This window comes from Ursus arctos, chromosome Y (assembly GCF_023065955.2).
Source record: "Ursus arctos isolate Adak ecotype North America chromosome Y, UrsArc2.0, whole genome shotgun sequence".
NCBI classification, from domain to species: domain Eukaryota; kingdom Metazoa; phylum Chordata; class Mammalia; order Carnivora; family Ursidae; genus Ursus; species Ursus arctos.
In genome coordinates, this window is record NC_079874.1 from 23,253,933 (window position 1) to 23,274,544 (window position 20,612).

General features: G+C 34.9%; 1 protein-coding gene across 18 annotated transcripts in view; it reads left to right on the forward strand.

Moving 5' to 3' along the window:
* LOC113249004 (zinc finger X-chromosomal protein-like) overlaps positions 1 to 20,612 on the forward strand; it is a 58,826-nt gene that overhangs the window by 13,210 nt on the left and 25,004 nt on the right. The gene's annotated exons all lie outside the window — the stretch shown is intronic.

Here is a 20,612-nt window from a genome sequence, read left to right on the forward strand (position 1 = left end):
TTGTTTGAAACATCAAAACAGTAGGGTTGTGAACATCTTTGCGCATGATTTTTCTTTCTTGGGTTTATAAAATAGAATTGGTATAGTGAAGTGTATATGCATTGACAATCTTATTAGAAATTACCAAGTTCTTCCTACTGCGGTTATAACTTAGTTGACATTAACTTGTCTGTGAGCTTCTGTTTCTGCAGATCATTGGCAAAGATTTAATAGTGTAATTTCTTTCTGTCTTTTGAGGATTAAATGTTTCCTAATTGCTTTTTTAATTTTGTATTGATTAGATTCTGGTAGAGATAGACCATCTTCCTCCTTTGCCCCTCCCCAATATATTAATAGTGATTAGTCTTCAGTAATTTGCTTATTCCTATTTTACGCCCATTTGTTGTTGGGTTGCTGCTTTTATTGACTTCATGTATTATATGTTCTGCTTTAAAATGTTTTACTGACCAGTTATACTGGAAAATGCATTTTTCCAGTTTCTGACTTGTCTTGGATTTATGTATGGCATATTTTGTTGAACGGGACTTAAGGTCTTAATGTGAGATAATTTTTTAAATCTTTTCATACATAGCTTGTGTTTTTGGTACCTTTAAGAAATTCACCCTCTACCTAATTTTTCTTTCCTTTCTTTTTTCTTGCCTTTCCCTTCCCTTCCCCTTCCCTTCCCCTTTCTTCCCCTTCTCTCTCCCCTTCCACCTCCCCTTCCTCTCCCTTCCCCTCCCTCTTGCTTCCCCTTTCTTCTCCCCCTCTCTTCCTTTCCCCTTCCATCCCCTCCCATTCTCCTCCCCTCCTCTTTAATTCCTTCTTTCCTTCTTGATGTTAATTTTTAGTAATCTCTACACCCATTGTGGAGCTGGAACTCAAAACTCCTAAATGAAGAGTCACATGCTCTACTGATTGAGCTAGCCAGGCACCCTGTATTTTTTTATTCAGGTTTTTAAGTTTGCTTTTTTGTATTTAGGTTATTAATCCACGTGGAATCCTTTTTGTGTGTTTTTGAAGTACAAATCTAATTTTTATCTTTTTCATGTTTTATTGACGAGTTTATCCTTTTCCACCACTAATTTATAATGCAGTTCATGAGGTATATCTATTCCTGTATGTACAAGTATATTTTTTGCTCTTATTTTTTGGTTCACTTGGTCTGTTACCTATTTGTATACCCTGTTCTACGAACTGTCATTTTATAATAAAATCTCAGTATATATTCTATTCTTCTTCCTTACTTTCTTTAAGGATTTATTTGTATATTTTAGAGAGAGCACACAAGCAGCGGGAGGGGCAGAGGGAGAGGGAGAGAGATGGAGAGAAGCAGACTCCACACTGAGCGCGGAGACCGTCACCCAGCTCGATCTCACAACCTTGAGATGGTGACCTGAGCCAAAATCCAGAGCAGACACTTAACCGACGAAGCTACCCGGTGCCCCTATATTCTCTTCTTTAGAATTATTGTATCTGTTTTGCTCCTTTTGCTTATTTTTATAGTCTTTCAGTGGAAAATTATTAGATTTTGTATTTGCATCAAATTTATAGAATATATAGACATGTGGATAAATGCTTTTAATGAACAGAGTATGTCTGTCTTTATTTTTAAGCTTTTAAATTTAATCCCAGTGTGGTTAGCATAGTGTTACATTAGTTTCCAGTGTAAAGTGCGGTGATTCAACATTTCTGTACATCACCCTGCGCTGATCACAAGTATACTCCTTCATCCCCATCACCTATTTATCATATCCCCACTCCCCTCTGGTAACCATCAGTTTGTTGCCTGTAGTTAAGAGTCTAGGGGCGCCTGGGTGGCTCAGTTGGTTATATATCCATCCAACTCTTGATTTCAGCTCAGATCATGATCTCAGAGTCCTGAGATCAAGCCCCATGTTGGGCTCCATGCTGGGCATAGATACTCTCTCTCTTTCTTAAAAAAAAAAAAAAAAGTCCATTGTCAGTTTAGGCCTTTTTATGTCCTTCCATGACTTTAGATTTTTGTCTGTTTCCATTATCATCTTTGCCATTGTCATCATGAATACTTTAGCACTACTCTTCAGGTTTTAATAATATATTAACCTTTTAAATTCACATATCAACTCCTTGAGATAAGAATTATTCTGTTTTCTTTTTGATAAGAAAGTCTGAAACCTAGGATCTTAAATGTAGGTGATAACTAAATGGAGGAACGAGGATTTTATTTTACTTTTATTTTATTTTTAAGATTTATTTATTTTACAGCAACACAATGGGGCAGGAGAGAGGTAGAGGGAGAAGGACAGAGAATCTTAAAGCAGACTGCTCTGTGCTCGGATCCTGATTTGGATTTGAACTCATGACCCTGAGATCATGACCTGAGATGAAACCAAGAATTGGCTGTTTAACTGACTTGACTACCCCAGGCACCCCATGCATTTAATTTTATTATTTAGTTTCACAGTTTTTACCTGTATTACACTGTATTTTACTATGTTGCTCTTCATATGTTTTTTGCAGAACTTCTGTTAACTGTGTTGCTGTATTTTGTGTAGTTTTTGTTACCTTAGTAAATAACAACTTTTAAAAAATCATAATTTCTAGTTATAATTTATAACAGATCCTTTTGACTTTCATGTATTGATCATGAAACTTACATGATAATATGAATATGAGCATATTTCATAGATTATGAGATGCACTTTCCCCCTTATGTTTCAACATTTCTGAAATCAGAAAGTATTTTACTGTTGTGGGGTCCTGTAATCATTGTTTCAAGGCATTGGTCATGATTTATCACTGCCTGCAATATTTATGAACTGTTCATTTTGTACCACTTCAATGAGTTAATCCTCTATAGGATACTTCACGTGCTGTTAATACTTGTCAAACAGTACAACTCAAGGTAGAATAAATTGCCTGGGAAGAGTTGAAAGAAGTTTTAAGGCAATCAGAGGCTGGTTTGATTGAGTCACAGTTTAGTCACAACATACTTACTTGGTCATACATTGATTGTTTCTTTATCGCAAATTTTTGAAATTTGAGTTGAAGCTGCTTATTTACTTTAGCAAAAACATGAAGACTTTCATCACAAAGTAAAATGCCAGCATCAAAATTAGCAAAGTAGGTGTCATTAACTTGAAAGATGATTCTGTAGATAATAAAGAGATGCTTCATCCTCAACACTCTTATCAAGAAGACACTGTTGTTAGACATAGACATTCATCAGTTCTGATTGGTAGGAAATGAGCCAGAGTGGCATTCTGAATGTGCTACTCTAAAGCACTTTCTTTTGGTTTTGTTTTTCCTATGAGAATTCTGTATAAGTCAGAAAAAATCCCATTAAGTATTTAAATTTAAAACAGTAATTACATCATTTTATTTGGCAGTGTTGTTTGTTTTGTTTCGTTTGTTTTTACTGTTATATAAAGTAATAGCTTTGTTTCGTTTGTTTTTACTGTTATATAAAGTAATAGCTCATTTAATAATTGGGAGTATCTTTAGAATCAGTGAAATGCAGTAGTAATGCTAGTAGTGCTTCCTTTGCATTTTTTTATAGTTAATATTTTCTGTGAATAATAATGGTAAGATTCCTCTTCTAATTTTCTAATGTTTAAAAAAGTACTTTCAATATTTTAATTTTAAATACTGGTATTGTAGAGTTTTGGGGGGGTATATATTCTTTAAGTTCTATTTATAGTGCATGAATCTTTGTCTTCAGTTGGTTTTGGGGTGTATATTGGATACATGTATTTTTTTTCTCCTTTAATGTGTTAACATGCTGAATTTTATTAGAAAATCTTTTCTGACTTCATTTTTCTTAATTTTATTATTATTTTTTTCATGAAAGACTTTTATTGAAAGAATTTATTTGTTTGACAGAATGAGAGAGCACAAGCAGGGAGAGCAGGAGAGGGAGAAGCAGACTCCCCGCTGAGCAGGGAGCTTGATGTGAGACTCAATCCCAGGACTCTGGGATCATGACCCCAGCCAAAGGCAGACGTTTAACCTACTGAACCACCCAGACTCCCCTTTTCTGACTTTAAATACTCCCCGAGTACCCTGGATATTTAACATTTAAATCACCTTATTATCCTTCCTCAGTCAGTTATTTTTATTCATTTATTTCGATAACAAGTTATTTTAAACTCATAAAATTAGTTGGGGGGCTGTTTTTCCTAAAACAGGTTATTTGGTAACGGATTAGCTCTTTGTTGGAACTTAGAATTCACTTGTGAAATTGCCTGTCTTTTTGTGAGTAGATTTTTGACAATTCATTAGTTTCTTGGTGATAAGTCTAGCTTTTCTTCTTGAATCGATTTTTGATAGAATTTAAAGAAATTAAAAATGTGCATTTATAAGAATAAGAATTTATATGTTTGTCTTATGATTTTAAAAATCTTTAACGTTGTTAATTAGTTTCTTTTTTTTTTCTTTTTTTTTTTTTTACTAAAAAAGTGTTGCCACTAATGCCCTTATTTGATTGGACTTTTCAAATAATGTGTTTGTTGATCCTTCCTGCTTTTGTATATCTTTTTTTCCTTTTGGATTACTTGAGTTTATTCTGCTGTTCCTTTTTAAATGGTGTGTGTGTGTGTATTTTAGGCTTAGCTCTTTAGTATTTGATATGTTTTTACAGTAGGTTCATTTAAAAGTAAATTTTCCTCTAAATTGTAGCTGAATACTCTGATTTTTTACAAGAAATGGGATTTTGTTATTTCTCAGTTTTAATGTAGTATGATTTCCATAATAATTTTCCTTATTTTTCTTCCCCTCTGTTTTCAAACTTAAGCTCTGTTGTTGGGTATGTGAGTTCACACCTCTTTTAACCTTTTTAACCTTAATGTTTTTGTTTTTGTTTTTGTTTTGAAGAAAGCTTTACACCCAAAGTAGGGCTTGAATTCACAACCCAGAGATTAAGAATCATGCTGTAGTAACTGAGCCAACTACATGCATACCAGGACTTTTACCTCTTAGTGATAATGTATCCCTTACAACAGTAAGAAATGTACGTATTTCAATACTGATGCTTCTTGTCATAAATCTATTTTGTCTAATATAACTACTGACTTTGGTGTTATTAATTTGTGCCTTCTTTCCTGTTTTTTTTCCCTGTGTTGTGTTTTAGATTACTTCTTAAAAAGAGCATAGACACTTCTAAAATAATTAGCATATAAAGTTTTTTGTGTTATAAATAGTGTAGAAGGACCCTTTTTATTATATAATCCAAGGAGAGATTATCATTGAACACACGTGTTGAATCTCTTACCTATATAAATTTTAAGTCTCTTAACATTGTTATATTTTGTATTTTCTACGTGGCTTGCATTTCATTTTTGTTCCCATCTCTTTTCTGATTTTTTTTACTGAATTATCTCACCTTTTTAAACACTGGCTTATAAATTATTCATTTCTACTGCTGTTAATTTAGTTATTATGTTTAACTATTAAACATGCTTAATTTCATTTCAGGCAATGGAAGGTCTTTAACCTTCCCTTTAAAGATAGGGTTTTGTGGGGCACATGGTTGGCTTAGTCGGTTAAGCGTCTCACTCTCTGATTTCACCTGGTGAGATTGAGTTCCACATCAGGGTCTGCAGGAAGCATGGAGTCTGCTTGAGATTTTTTCTCGTCCTCTGCTCCTACCCCCACTTGTGTGCATGCTCTCTCTCTCTCTCTCAAAATAAATAAAAATCTTTTAAAAAAGATAGGGTTTTGTGGCCAGGAAAAAAGGAAGTTTAAAAATCAATTGTACCAAATTATGAAAAGATCAGATAAAGAATGGATAAGAAGAAAAGATGACTAAGACTTAAGATGAAAAGAATTAAAATTAGATAAATATTAGAGGAAAACTAGGTAAATAGAAACTAAAGGTATATGTTATAAAACAGGCATATTATTTAATGTATTCTGGGGATGTATTAACATGGAAGAAGACTGGACTATGGAAAACTAGGATGAAGATTTTGCAATATGTAGTAACAAAATAGCTTGGTATTTCATCTCTGTGAATGAAATAAAAGTTATTAAATTACACTTTCATTCTTTAAAATCCAGGTTTAGTTATAATTCTGACCGTTGAACTAAATCTGAAGAAAATGGATTAAGTGGTGGGTTGTAGTTTGGCATGATTTTCTCATATATAATTGTATGATATGACAAAGTACGATATTTTCACTTAATACTGTAGTTACACTGCATGATCATAAGGAGACTGTATTCAGGATATTATCAAGTTATTAATATTACATAATTCTCTTGAAAAAATCTCATTCTTGTGGATTTTTTCTTTTATTGGTATTTGTTGAAGATTTTTATTAATAAGTCATTGGCTATGGCCAAAAATGAACATCTCTTTCTCACTTTTACCAACTTTTTGTACATCTTTTGTTCATTTACATTTTTGCGTTAAAATATAATTGCCTGGTATTTATTTTGTATTGTTAAATGTTTAAGGAATTTATCAGTAAGACTGACTTAACAAAGACATGTGTTGAGTGGAACAGCAGAGTGTATAGTTTATCTGGGAGAAATGTAGAGATCGTTAGCTTGAGTGAACTTTAAGCAGTTTTTCTTGTTCACCCATATTGCTAAACAATTTATATTTTTAGATATATACAATAGAGACATTTTAACAAATGAGATTTAAAAATATATATACATTTTTGGGGTGCCTGGTTGTTTCAGTCAGTGGAACATGAGAGTCTTGATGTCAGGGTTATGAGTTTGAGTCCCATGTTGGCTGTAGAGATTACTTAAGAATAAATCTTTTAAAAAAAAATATGTAAACAACAGTTCTCTTTGTCTTTCTATATCCACATGACATGCACACATCTCACTTTAGAGACCACTGGCATACCACTTGCATGCTAAATACATCATTTTAAGATTTCTGCTTTCTTTTGCAGCCATTAAAACTGCTGAGACTCAGATCATGAAAATTCAAACAGCTTATAAAATAGGCTTCAGAAGATACTAGGAAGGAATCGAAAGTAGGGAATTAGATTAATACCCTAAGGGTAGAAGAACAAAATAATTAAAATGTATGTTTACTTTTTTTTTAGCTTTTTAAGCTTCATTTTCCTTAATTGGAAAAATGGGATTGATAGTTTGTATGAAGATTAAATAATTTAATCTTCGTTTAATTTTTGACATCTAACAAGTGATCTATAAGTGATAGCTTGTTTTAGTGATGGAGCAGAATAGATTAAAATAAGCATGGATTCAAGTGCTGACAGTGGACTTTCATTTCTAACTTTAAGTAGCTATGGTAGGCATTCAGTACTTTAACAAAAACAAAATAATCTCTAAGACTTTTCTTTTAAACATATGTTAATTTTAAGGATTGGTAAATTAAAGAAGAGTAATGGATTGGAAGAGTTCTCCCCAAAATGAGTCAGTATGGACTGATGCAACTCCTGTCAATCCCAAAGGTCTTTTAGAAAAAGAATTTAAATATGTGGCAGATAAAGATGTATATTCCATAAGTACCTGTAGCTCTTTAAAAATAAGGGAGCTAAAACTCAATAGAGAGATGTATAAAACTTCTAAGCAAACTATTAACAGAAATAGAAGGGAGATAGAAATGCTCATTTTTTTCAGTAAGATTGGAAAATTTTAAAGTATTGATAATTTCCAGTGCTTATTAGGTGTTAGGGAAATAGATACTTTTACTGGAACAAGCATATAAAGCATATAAATTATTATAGCCTTTTGTAGAGAGCAGCTATTAACAATATTAAGTTTTTACATGTACAAAATATTCTGATTCACATTACCTTACTCATATTTTCTAGTGGAAATATCTGCCAACATGTAAGCAACAATAAGAAAACACTGAATGTGGTGAGTTTATTACTGCATTGTATAGTAAAATATTAAGAAAAATGTAAGCAATATTTCTGTCTTTCATTGAACTTGGTGAAATAATACCATATCCATAACAGACTACATCTAGTTAAAGAGCAACTTATAAAAGTTGTTTTATTTTTCAAAAATCTTATAGGATATTAACGTCTCTTAATGATTTCTGTTTACTAGCCAGAAGTAGCCCTTCCAAGAAACATTAATCTTAATGGTGGTAAGATATAGAGGTAGTTACGTAAAATGCAGAATTACTTAACTTGAGGACTTCATTTCGGTTGGCATGTTAAGGTACTAAACACCATTTTTAGGAATTTCTTTGGTATTTACTTTCAGTAAAACACACATACACTCATGCGACTAACCATTATCCTGATTTTTTTTTTTTTTTTTTTAAGTAATCTCTACATCCAACCTGGAACTTAATCCAGAGATCAAGAGTTGTATGCTCTACTGACTGAGTCAGCCAGGCTCCCCTATCCTTTACCCTGATTTCTAGAAAGATGTTACCAGTGACACAGAAGCCTCCCACGTGTCCCCTTCCCAGTCAGTTATTTCACTTTTGCCAAGAAGGAACAAATACTATTCTGACTTTTATCACCGTTGCTAGTTTGTGAACTTTAAAGGAATTGTCATAATAATATGCATTTTTGGGGTTTGTCTTTTAGAGCAAGATTTTGTCTGTTAATTACATCTGTGAAATTGTAATTGTGTATGGTAGTTATTTCTAATTATGTATAATCGGTTATATAAATACTCCATAATTAACAGGTCTATTCTGATATTGATTACCATTTAGGTTCTTTATAATTCTTGGCAGTTTCAGAGAATAACTATCTTCTGAAACATAGATGGACATTCTTTGGTGCCATTATGTGAATATTCCAGGGAGATATAGATGTATGAGTATAATTTGATAAAATTTTAATTGATGCAGAGGTATTTAGGGGAAATTGACATTCCCTTAATGTTTTCAAGAGCAAGATAATTCTCATTTTTGTCTCTTTTTTAAGATTTTTTTTTTTTTTTTAAAGATTTTATTTATTTCTTTGACAGAGAGAGAGAGACAGCCAGCGAGAGAGGGAATACAGGCAGGGGGAGTGGGAGAGGAAGAAGCAGGCTCCCAGTGGAGAAGCCTGATGTGGGGCTCGATCCCAGGACTCTGGGATCACGCCCTGAGCCAAAGGCAGACGCTTAACAACTAAGCCACCCAGGCGCCCCTCTTTTTTAAGATTTTATTTATTTGAGAGAGAGAGAGCGAGCACACATGCATGAAAGCATGAGCAGGGGGAGGAGCAGAGGCAGAGGGAGAAGCAGGCTGTCCACTGAGCCTGTTGAGGGACTTGATCCCAGGACCCTGGGATCATCACCTGAGCTGAAGGCAGATGCTTAACCAGCCGAGCCACCCAGGCGCTCCCATTTATTTGTCTTTTAAAAAGAATCTTGTATTTCATTTAATATGGCCAGTGTGGTATTCCATTAAGTGTTACATAAAAAGTTATTGTCTGTAATAGAATTAATTTTGTACTAGTATACTCACACATATGCTTTTATGAATGTGTGATAGTTCTTCAGTTTCTTCCAGATTTCCTGGCTATATCATACCTAAATTAGAAGTTTGACTAGTCAAATCACACATTTCTTTATTCCACTGGTTAGCAGTTTCTAGTGTTAAAATGAAATAGTGTTAAGGGCATCTGTGTTTTATTTCTGACTACATTGTGAGAATATAGTGTTTTCTCAGTAAGTTTAACACATGATGTTCTACTTCAGAATACTAACATTATGCTTCATTGGTGTGAGCTGATTTGCATTATAGAAACACTTTTGTGGCAGATTGCCTTTGAAATTCTGTGTATTTGCACAGATATACACATTTTTACTGTTACCTTTTTAATTTAAAAAATCAGTATTGAATTTTAACTTTTCAGTTTCTGTTCAGAATATCATAGTTTTTCTTTTTCAGTTGTTAATACAGTCTGTTTGGCTCCATTTCTTGAATAACCTTACTTTGTCAAGGGGTGTGTGTGTATGTTATTCTCTGTGATGAATCACATTTGCAAATACTGGACCTGTGTGTGTCATAAGTAATGGAGTTTGGGATTGGTTTAGATTATTTTCTTACGTTTTGAGTTTGGTGATTTACTGGTTTTGCAAAAGGTATTGTGAAACGCTTTTTCTCCTGCTGTAGAATAATAAATCCTAATCCTATAGTTTTAGAATTATGTGTTTTTGGAACTTATACAAAAAAAATTCCCCTGTGAAACCGTTTGGTTTCAAGGTATTTGAAATGCTAACAGTAGCAACATAACTTTTTTTTTTAATGATTGCTTGAATTTTCTATCTTTCCTTAGCTTAATACTGGTAATTTGCATTTCACGGTAGATCTTAAAATTCATTTTCTTGTGCTAGTATAGAATAATAAATAATATTATATAAGCAATTTTAAAATTTTATGGTTTTTTTCTTTTTTACTTTAAAATGAATGTTTATGGTTTCCAGTTTCATTCCCCCTTTAGTTTACTATCTGTTAGTTTTTTGCGTCTCTTCGTACCCCATGCCATAAAAAAGTGAAGTTTGGACTTAATGAGAACAGGGTATTTAGCTGCTTCCTGAGCTTTGCTTTTGCTGAGAATTATTACTATCATAAAAAAAAAAAAATGCTTGCTGTTAACGTGGCTCAGCTTTTTACCATTTATAGTTTTCTCCAAGGAAAAATCTGTGATGGGCAATTTTACTTCCCTTTAAATTCCAGCAAGTTAAGTGACTTTGCTTACCTTGTATAATTTTTGTGTGTTCTGAGCAAGGAGGGAAACCTTGATTAAAGTTATATTAAAAGGCATTAATTTGGGGGGCACCTGGGTGGCACAGCGGTTAAGTGTCTGCCTTCGGCTTAGGCGTGATCCCTGTATTGTGGGATCGAGCCCCGTATAGGGCTCCTCTGCTTCATGAGCTTGCTTCTTCTTCTCCCACTCCCCCTGCTTGTGTTCCCTCTCTCGCTGGCTGTCTCTGCTCTGTCAAATAAATAAATAAAATCTTTTAAAAAAAAAAAAAAGGGCATTAATTTGGGGCACCTGGTTGTCTCAGTCTTTGAGCATCTCCCTTCAGCTCAGGTCATGATCCCAGGGTTTTGAGATCAAGCCCCACGTCGGGCTCCTTGCTCAGCGGGAAGCCTGCTTCTCCCTTTCCCACTCCCTTCCCCGCCCCCCCACCCCCCACCCCCCCGTGTTCCCTCTCTTGCTGTCTCTCTGTCTCTGTCAAATAAATAAATAATAAAATCTTTTTAAAAGGCATTAATTTGGGAGACCATCAGAAAAATGACTTTGCATACATATTAACAAGCATGTGGTTTGTAAAAAACATCATTGTAAATGGTAAGATTTCAACCTTTTGATGGCTGAGTAATACTCCATTGTATATATAAATATACCATATCTTCTTTATCCATGACATAGAAGAAATCTTGCTAAACTCTTGACTTGATGGTTTTTTTTTTTAAAGATCGAAAAATATTTTTGTGTATTTCTGGGTTTCCTCTAACTCTTAATTTCCCTGTAATCAGTGAACTTTTGAACTGTGAATTCTTCTCAGGAAACTCTGATCTTAATATTCTTAGTCTTTGTCAGAATTTTCAAGATCATGATCCATGCAACTGGAGGAAGGCAGTCTTAACACTGAATGTGCAGTAAAAATCAGGTATAAGGTAAAATACTTTCAGGGCATTTGATAATCAGACTGAACATTCAGGTTTGTTCATGTAAGTTTTAGACTCCGGGTTCTCTGATTTGTTCTGCTAATTTGTCTTCAGATTGAGCTGATATCTAGGTTTTGTTTCTTCTGTAAAGACATTGGTAATTTCACTTAAATCATCAGACCAAATTCTTGTACATTTACTTCTACAATTGTGGGACCTCTTTGGAGTATACCGTTGTAGATCATTCATGTATGTCCCTTTAAGAACATGGTTTTATTCTTGATTGTTGGAGGGAAGTGGCAGTTCTAACTCAAGAAAGGTTACTAAAGTAAGGTGTAATCATTTTTGAAGTATAAAAAAAGTTTTTGTTGTTGTTGTGGGGTTTTTTCCTTTTCTACTATTTCAGGGGAAAGTTACCAGTCAAATGCATTGTTGAACAATGAATGGTCAAGTTAGTAGAAACAGTACAAGTAGGCAGCCCTTCTCATAAGCTAAACTATATATTAGTAAATGCGTATGATATAAAATTTTAGTTGATTCCTAACAGTTGGAAGGGATTAAGTTGGTAGCTGTCTTTGCAGAATAGAACTCTGGTGCAGCCCAGCAGTTAATGGTTAGTTTTCACTTGGTGAGCTCTAATTTCTTCCTTTTTATGATTTCAGTTCAGTTTTCTGTGGCGTAATATGGCTGGTTATATGAATCAGTCACTCTTACTGAACGCTTAAGTCACTGACATTAGTATCTTCTTTATATGTAAATATTTGTGCATTTTTTGACTCTGTTTATGAGAGTTGAATACGCATAGCACCTTATTAGAGGAAGCACAAAAAGCTAATTTAAAGAATGAAATGCTGTCCCATTTAGGCTACGAAATTGGGTGAAAGCAACATTGTCTCTTAGCTTGTGTTAATATTGTAGAACATTCTGAGTTCTGGAGAACTGATGAAGTTTTCTGAGCAGGGTGTGTCATGATGGAAATAGCGGTTTTGGAAGATTCCAAATTCCTCCACATTACAGGAATGCTTCAGTGTTTGGCATTCACCCCTAATAAGATTTCTAGTTTTTTGTTTTCTTTTGTTTTTTGGTGAGAATGACAGAAACAAGCAAAGCCGTTTGAGAGGCTGTTTTTATCCCCAGGGATCAGGAAATAATGATCTGTGATTAAATAGTGATCATACAAATTAAAAAAAGGGACATATAATCAAGAAGTTATGGGAGAAGAAATAGATAAGATCAGACATCCCTAATGATAGGTAAGAAAGAAGAGGCCATCTTGCTCTGGTCAAAAGGAAGCTGGGTTTTATCCCAATGAAAATATTCTGCTGACAGTCTGGTGTTAGGTCCTACCTTGAGTATGTAGATATGAGGAATCATCTGTGCCACTAGTAATTGAAACCATGGAAATAAAGAGCAAGCAGAAGAGAGCTGATAGCACAGCCCTAGGCAAGCTGCAGTAAGTGATGAGGGGAGACAGAGTAGCCAACAGATAAGAAAATGGGAAGAAAACTAGGATGTCACTTTAAAAAACTGAGGTAGGAATTCAAGATTGAGGAAATTAGCTCTCAAACTCTAGAAATGCCAAGGAGGATGAGTGAGAAAAAATGTTATTCTTCAGGTTTAATGCTCCCTACACTTCTGGGTTTATTGAAATATGACTGACATAAAATTATGTCAGTTTAAGGTGGACAGTGAAATAACTTGATAATGTGTATATGTTATGAAATGATTACCTTAGTAAGGTTAGTTAACACTTTCATGTTTATCACATGTATATGTGATTTTTAAATATATGATGAGAACATTAACATTTACTCTGAGCAACCTTCCTCAGAGACCATCTATGCCACAGTCAGCAGGATTTCCTTCCTTTCCATGACCGAATTACATTCCATTGAATATATATTCCACACATTTTGTCTACTTATCCACTGATGGACACTTAGGTATCTGGGCTATTGTGAATAATATATATATATATATTTAAAGATTTTATTTATTTATTCGACAGAGATAGAGACAGCCAGCGAGAGAGGGAACACAAGCAGGGGGAGTGGGAGAGGAAGAAGCAGGCTCATAGCAGACGAGCCTGATGTGGGGCTTGATCCCATAACATCAGGATCACGCCCTGAGCCGAAGGCAGACGCTTAACTGCTGTGCCACCCAGGCGCCCCTGTGAATAATATTTTAATAAATGTGAAAAGAACACAAATCTCTTCGACATAATGATCTCATTTCTTTTGGATATATATTCCCACACTGAGATTGTTGGATCATACAACAATTTTGTTGTATGGGGATTTTAATTTTTGAGGAGTGCCCATACTGTTTTTCATAGTGGTTATATCCATTTACTTTCCTACCACAGTGTACAAGGAAGGGTTTCCTTTCCTCCATATCCCTGTCAACACTAATCATCTCTGTTCTTTTTGATAATAGCTGTTCTAACAGATATGAGGGGATTATTTCATTGTGGTTTATATATCCATTTGCCTCACTAGTGACGTACATATTTTCATGTACTACTTATATGTCTTCGACAAAATATCAGTTTACTTTGTCTTTTTTTCAGTTAGATTGTTTTATTTAGGTATTTTTTACTTTTGAATAGTGTGAATTCTTCGTATAATGGATATTTTATTTATATATATATATATATGTATATATATGTATGTATGTATATATTTACATGTAGATATAGATATTTGGATATTGGCTCCTTAGCAGATTTTTATTTGCAGATATTTTCTCCAGTTCCATGAGTTGCCTTTTCATGTTTATGTTTCATGTTAAAAGGTTGGTGCAGAAGCTTTGTAGTTTCATATATCCCATTTGTTTATTTTTCCTTTTTTGTTTGTGCTTGTTTTGTCATATCCAAAACATTGTTGTCAAAGGCCAATGTCAGTGTCCTTTTATGTTTTGCTGTAGAAGTTTTAGGATTTCAGGACTTACATTTAAGTCATCAATCCATTTCAGGTTAATTTTTGGGAATGGTGTAAGATAGGAATCCTATTTCACTCCTGGTGTGTGATCATCTAGTTTTTTCAGCAGTATTTGTTGAAGAGACTGTCCTTACTCTATGGGAGTATTGCTTTCTCCTTTGTACAATGTTATTTGCTGTATACGTACAGTTGCTTTCTGGGCTCTTGATTCTTTACTGATTCCATAGTATTTCAATATTGTTTATTCTGTTACTGTGACAAATACCGTTGGAATTTTAACATGAATTTCATTGAATCTGATTGAATCTGAAGATGGCTTTGGGCCGTATAGACATTTTGCAATTTAATTCTTCCTATCCATTAACACATATCTTTCCTTTTTTAAAATAAAGATGTTATTTACTCATTTCAGAGAAAGTGTGAGCTAGGGGAAGGTGCCCAGGGAGAGGGAGAAGCACACTCCCTGCGCAGCATGGAGTCTGACTCGGGCATCAACATGGGACTTGATCCAGGCTGAGATCGTGACCTGAGCTGAAGTCAGATGCTTAACCAGCTGAGCCACCCAAGCATCCCATGTCTTTCATTTATTTTTTCTTAATTTCTTTTATCAGACTGTTGTACTTTGCAATGTACTGATTGATCCTTCACTTCCTTGGCTAAATTTATTCCTAAGTTTTGTTTTGTTTTGTTTTTGATGCTGTTGTAAATGGCATTGTTTCTCTTATTCATTTTTCAGATAGTACATTATTAGTGACTAGAAACCCCACTGATTTTTGAACATTGATTTTGTATCCTGCAGTTTTACTGAAAATGTGGATTAAAACTAACAAGTTTTTTTAGTCTTTATGACATCCTATATATAAAATTGTATCATCTGCAATAGAAATAATAGTTTTACTTTTTTTATTCCAGTTCCTTTTTTTAAAGATTTATTTAAGGGAGCACCCGAGCAGGGGGGAGGGGCAGAGGAAGAAGGGGAAGCAGACTTCTCGCAGAGCAGGGAGCCAGATGTGGGCCTCGATCCCAGGACCCTGGGATCATGACCTGTGCCAAAGGCAGATGCTTAACTGACTGAGCCACCCAGGCTCCCCTTTTATTAGAATTTTTATGCTTTTTATTTCTTTTATCTTGCCTAATTGGTTTAGCTAGTATTATGTTGAATGGCAGTGGTGATTGTAGGCATTTTTGTGCCTAATTATAGAGGACAGTCTTGGAGTATTTCACCACTGAATATGATATTAGCTGTGGACTTGGTGTGTATGATTTTTATCCTCCAATTTTTAATGGGGTGTATCATATTTATTGGCTTTACTTGTTGAACCATCCTTGGATCCCAACTTTTATGGTTTATAATCCTTTTAATGTGTTGAATTCAGTTTACTAGAATTTTATTGACAAATTTTGCATTTGAATGTACATCATGGATAAAGTCCGTAGTTTCCCTTTCTTATATTACTCTTTAATATGAGGGTTTTAATGAGTTTGGGAGTGTTCTCTTAAGTATTTTGAAGGAGTTTGTGGATTGATGTTAATTGTTCCTTAAATGTTCAGTAGAATTTGTCTATCCAAACTATCTGGTCCTATACTTTTCTGTGTTGGAAGGTTTAATTACTGAATCTGTTACCATTTATTCGTCCATGTTTTACTGGATCAGTCTCCTTAGTCATTATGGGCCTTTTAGACTTTGTATTCCTTCAGGCTTCAGTCTTAGAAAAATATGTGTCTCTAGGACTATATCGATTTCTTGTAGGTTTTGTTTTCTGGGTATTTTGTAGTTCCTTGTTACTTTTTTCCTGCCTTGTGGCTTTCCTTTGGGAGCTGATTCTTTTCCATACTGGTAAGCTTTGATTCTGTTAAGCTTTTTTATCTACAGTAGGTTTTTGCCTTGTGTTACCTGAGACCTGACATCATTTTTTAGATCTAATCATCTATTTTAAACTGGTCTGGATCCTGGCATCCTGGGATCAAGCCCCCACAAAGTTGGGCTCCCTGCTCAGCGGGGAGTCTGCTTCTCCCACTTCCTGTGCCCCTCCTCCTGCTTGTGCGTTCTCTTTTTCTCTCTCTAGCTCTTTCTCAGATAAATAAAATCTTTAAACAAATAAAAATAGAAAAAATAAACTGATAAAAATTTAAATTGATGGCCTATAAAAGCTATCTTTTTACTCCTCTCCTCGAATTTTGTTTTTGTCGTCACAGTTTACCTTTTTCATATTTTATGTTCAGTAACAGATTGTAGCTATAGTTATTTTCAAAACTTTGTCCTTTAATTTATATTAGAGTTCATATTTTAACATTTGATTATTCTGAGTTTGAATATATACTTACCTTTCCTGGCATACATTGTATATTCATACATTTTTATATTGTTAATTGCCTGTTACTAATAATCTATTGATTACTTTCATTTCAGCCTAAAGAACTCCTTTTAGCATTTCTTGTAAGACAGATCTGGTGGGCATTGAACTCCCTGTTTTTGTTTATTAGGGAAGCATTGTTGATTAGGGCAAGCCTTTATCTTTCCTTCATTTCTGAAGGGCAGTTTTGCCAGTTATGTATTCTTGGTTGGCAGTTTTTCTTTCAGCACTATGAATGTAGTATCCTGACCTCTCCTAACTTGTAGTATTCTTCTGATTTAATTTTTTTAAAAAGTCCACTTCTAGCCTATTGGGGGTTCCTTATATGAGTGAATTTTTTTTTTTTTTCCTGTTGCTGTTTTTATAATCCTTTCTCTTTCATTTTAGACAGTTGTATTATATCTTGGGGAAGATTGTTTGGAGTTGAAATTAATGTGGGCTTTTATTGCTAAACTCGGGTATCCAGATCTCCACAGTTTAAGATATTAAACCAGCTTAAATCAGCTTCTCTGTCCCTTTTCTTTCTCTCTTTCTGGAGGTCTAATAATGTGTAGGTTATTTCCCTCAAAGGTATCCTATATTTATGTAAGCTATCTTCACCCTTTTTTATTTTTTCTTTTTTTCTGAGTGGATGATATCAAAAAGTGGTCTTCTGTTCCATGTACTTCTTATACTTGATCCAGTTTGTTCTTTTTGTTTTTATGTAGTCTCCATGTCCGGTGTGGAGCCCAGTGCAGGGCTTGAATTCACAACCTGATATTCAAGACCTGAGCTGAGATCAAGCGTCAGGCACTTAACCGACTGAGCCATCCAGTCGCCCCTTGACCAGTTTGTTCTTGATGCTTTATATGTTATGTTTCATTTCATTCATTGTAAGGTTGACCCTGGAACAAGAGGGAGGCTGTGAGTACAGTCAGAATCTGTGTATAACTTTTGACTCCCCAAAAAACTTAGCTGCTAATAGCATACTGTTGACTGGAAGCCTTACCAATAATATAAATAGTCAAGTAACATATTTTGTATATGTGTTACATACTGGATTCTTACAGTGAAGTAAGCTACAGAAGAAAGATGTTTTTAAGAAAATCATAAGGAAGAGAAATTACATTTACAGTACTGTAAAAAATCTTCATATTAGTGGACCTGTATAGTTTAAACCCTTGTTGTTCAAGGGTCGACTATATTCTTCAGCTCCAGGATATGTAGTTCTTTTTTATGATCTCTCTCTTTTAAACTTTTCATTTTGTTCATGTATTATTTTTCTGATTTTGTTGACTTTGTGTTTTCTTGTAGCTTTACTGAGTTTCCTTAAAACAACTACTTTAAATACTTTATGGTAAATTGCAGATCTCCATGACTTTGGGGTTTATTAATAGAAAATTATTGTGTTCCCTTAGTGGTATTATGTGTCCTATATTTTTCATATTCCTTGAAGTCTTGTATTGTTGTCTTCACATTTGAAGAAGCTAGTCATCTTCTCTAGTCTTTACCTCTTGGTGGCATTGGTAGAGAAATACGTTCTTTAATCCTGTGAGGGATCTCAGGCTTTTTTCATATCTTTTCAGTGGATATGCCTGCTCTATAATTCTTGTTCCTTTGGTTTTTTTGCAGAAATCTTAAGATTGTGTGCTTTTCTCAGTCCTGCAAAGTGAGGCTGGGTACTGATAGTCTCAGGTTTGCTTTTCCTAGGAGAGAAGGTGCTGAATCCTCAAGTTTGTTTGGTTTCTCCCAATGCTACTAGTCAAGCCTGCCTTTAGAGCAGTACACACACGGAGTCAGCCATGGGGTGTGGGTGTATGCAGGTAAGCCACATAGACTTGGGTGTCTCCATGGGCTAGTTGGTGGAACCCACAAGCAAGGCATCCCCAGCATCTTGTGGGTAAGTTCCCTGGTGGAATTGTGAAGCAGTTAGTAGGATTGCATCCCATTGTTGCCCTCCTACCAAGAGCTCTACTATTCTCAGTAGCTGCTTTCTGCTCCCCAGTAAGGAAGCACAGCTAAGTATTCTGGATAGGGTAAGAAAGAAATGGGCCTCTTTGGTGGTGTCCTGCACAGCCAGGTAATCCAGGCACTCACAGGCTTTTATTTTCTCCCATGGGGAGAAGTCGGCCTGGCAGGGCTTTCTTCTCACTGAGTTGTGCTGCCTTAGAGGAGGCGTGATGTGAGTGAAGTGAAACTGTTCCTCTTACTCATTCCAGTGCATCCAGTCTCCATTTTCTTTTTTTCTTTTTTCCCTACTGGAGTGTATAACTTTTCCACTGGACTCTTGGACTCCACTCTCATCTCTTGGTGTTTTTGAGGGCAAGGACAGTAGAAAATTCTTACTTCAGCATCATGATCCAGTTTGAATGTTACTGGAGCTAATGAGGTTGATTTTCTAGGAAAAACTTGAAGATGCTTAAATCATTTTTATTCCATCCTTAATTGGTGTAATTTCCTGTTTTACTTAATTTTGCTTATAGAATTTTTAAAGTTTGTCCTTTCATAATGATATTTTTTGAAGAGGGGAAAAAATACCATTATGAAAGGACAAAAGTAGAAAGCCAGAGAGTTTGGGGAGAGAAAACAGTGACAACCTATTTAGACCAAGAACATTTTCCATGTTTCTTTTTGTGGTTAAAAAATATTAATGTAGTCTTGGGGCGCCTGGGTGGCACAGCGGTTAGGCGTCTGCCTTCGGCTCAGAGCGTGATCCCGGCGATCTGGGATCGAGCCCCACATCAGGCTCCTCTGCTGGGAGCCTGCTTCTTCCTCTCCCACTCCGCCTGCTTGTGTTCCCTCTCTCGCTGGCTGTCTCTATCTCTGTCAAATAAATAAATAAAATCTTTAAAAAAAAATATTAATGTAGTCTTAATGGCCTTTTTATTTGAAGCATTTTGAACACATTCTATAAAACATACTATTTCTTGAAATGATTTGGACTGGTCTCAGAGATGGCATATTTTGGAAATTATATAAACTCAATCAAGTAGAAGAAAACCAAAACCAAATATAAAGTTTAGGTCTTATGGAGACCCAAATATATGTTAGATATATTTGTTTAGCTGATGAAAGAGACAGAAAAAGATTTGGGGTGGTGGTAGAGAGGAGGGGAAGATGACTAAATGGAAAGTATGAGGATAATGGAAAGGGTATTTAGGACCAGATTTTAGAGAATTGTCTGCTAAGGAGCTTGAATTTTATTTGGAATGAGGAGGAAGCTGTTAAAACATTTATCAGTATAGGCCTGACAGCATTTAAATTATGCTTTAGAAAATTCATTCTTACGTGTGTTAAAATGTACCAAGCTTTGTTTTAATCAGATACAGTAGACTATCAGGTATGAAAATGATTGTCTTGAAGAAGGAGGTTTATACTAACAGACATGAGAGGAGAAAGAGTGAGGCATGTCATACGGTGAAGAAACAACTAGGGGAAGGACTAGGGTTAGTCAGGAGGAGAGAGGACAAGCATGGCCCAGGAGCCTTTATTAGGCAACGTAGTAGATTTGCTAAGTTTAAGACTGGATAGTTTGAATAATTTCCCTGGGGTATTTTATGTAGGAGTGTTGATTGGTATGTAAATTTGATGTATAAGGGTGAGGCTCTGATTGGTTGACTTGTATTATGATGGTGCATTTATGGGGAGACCCTTGCTATCTATAAGATTTAGCAAGCCTTGGAAGTAGTTGTGTTTCTTCCAAATCAAGGCCCCAAACGACCAAGCAGGAAGAATACAGAAAATAAGAAATTACTGTCAGTATGCTACATCACTTGAAGTTCTAACAAACGTACATTTTGTGTTTCATCAGCAAAAAACTAT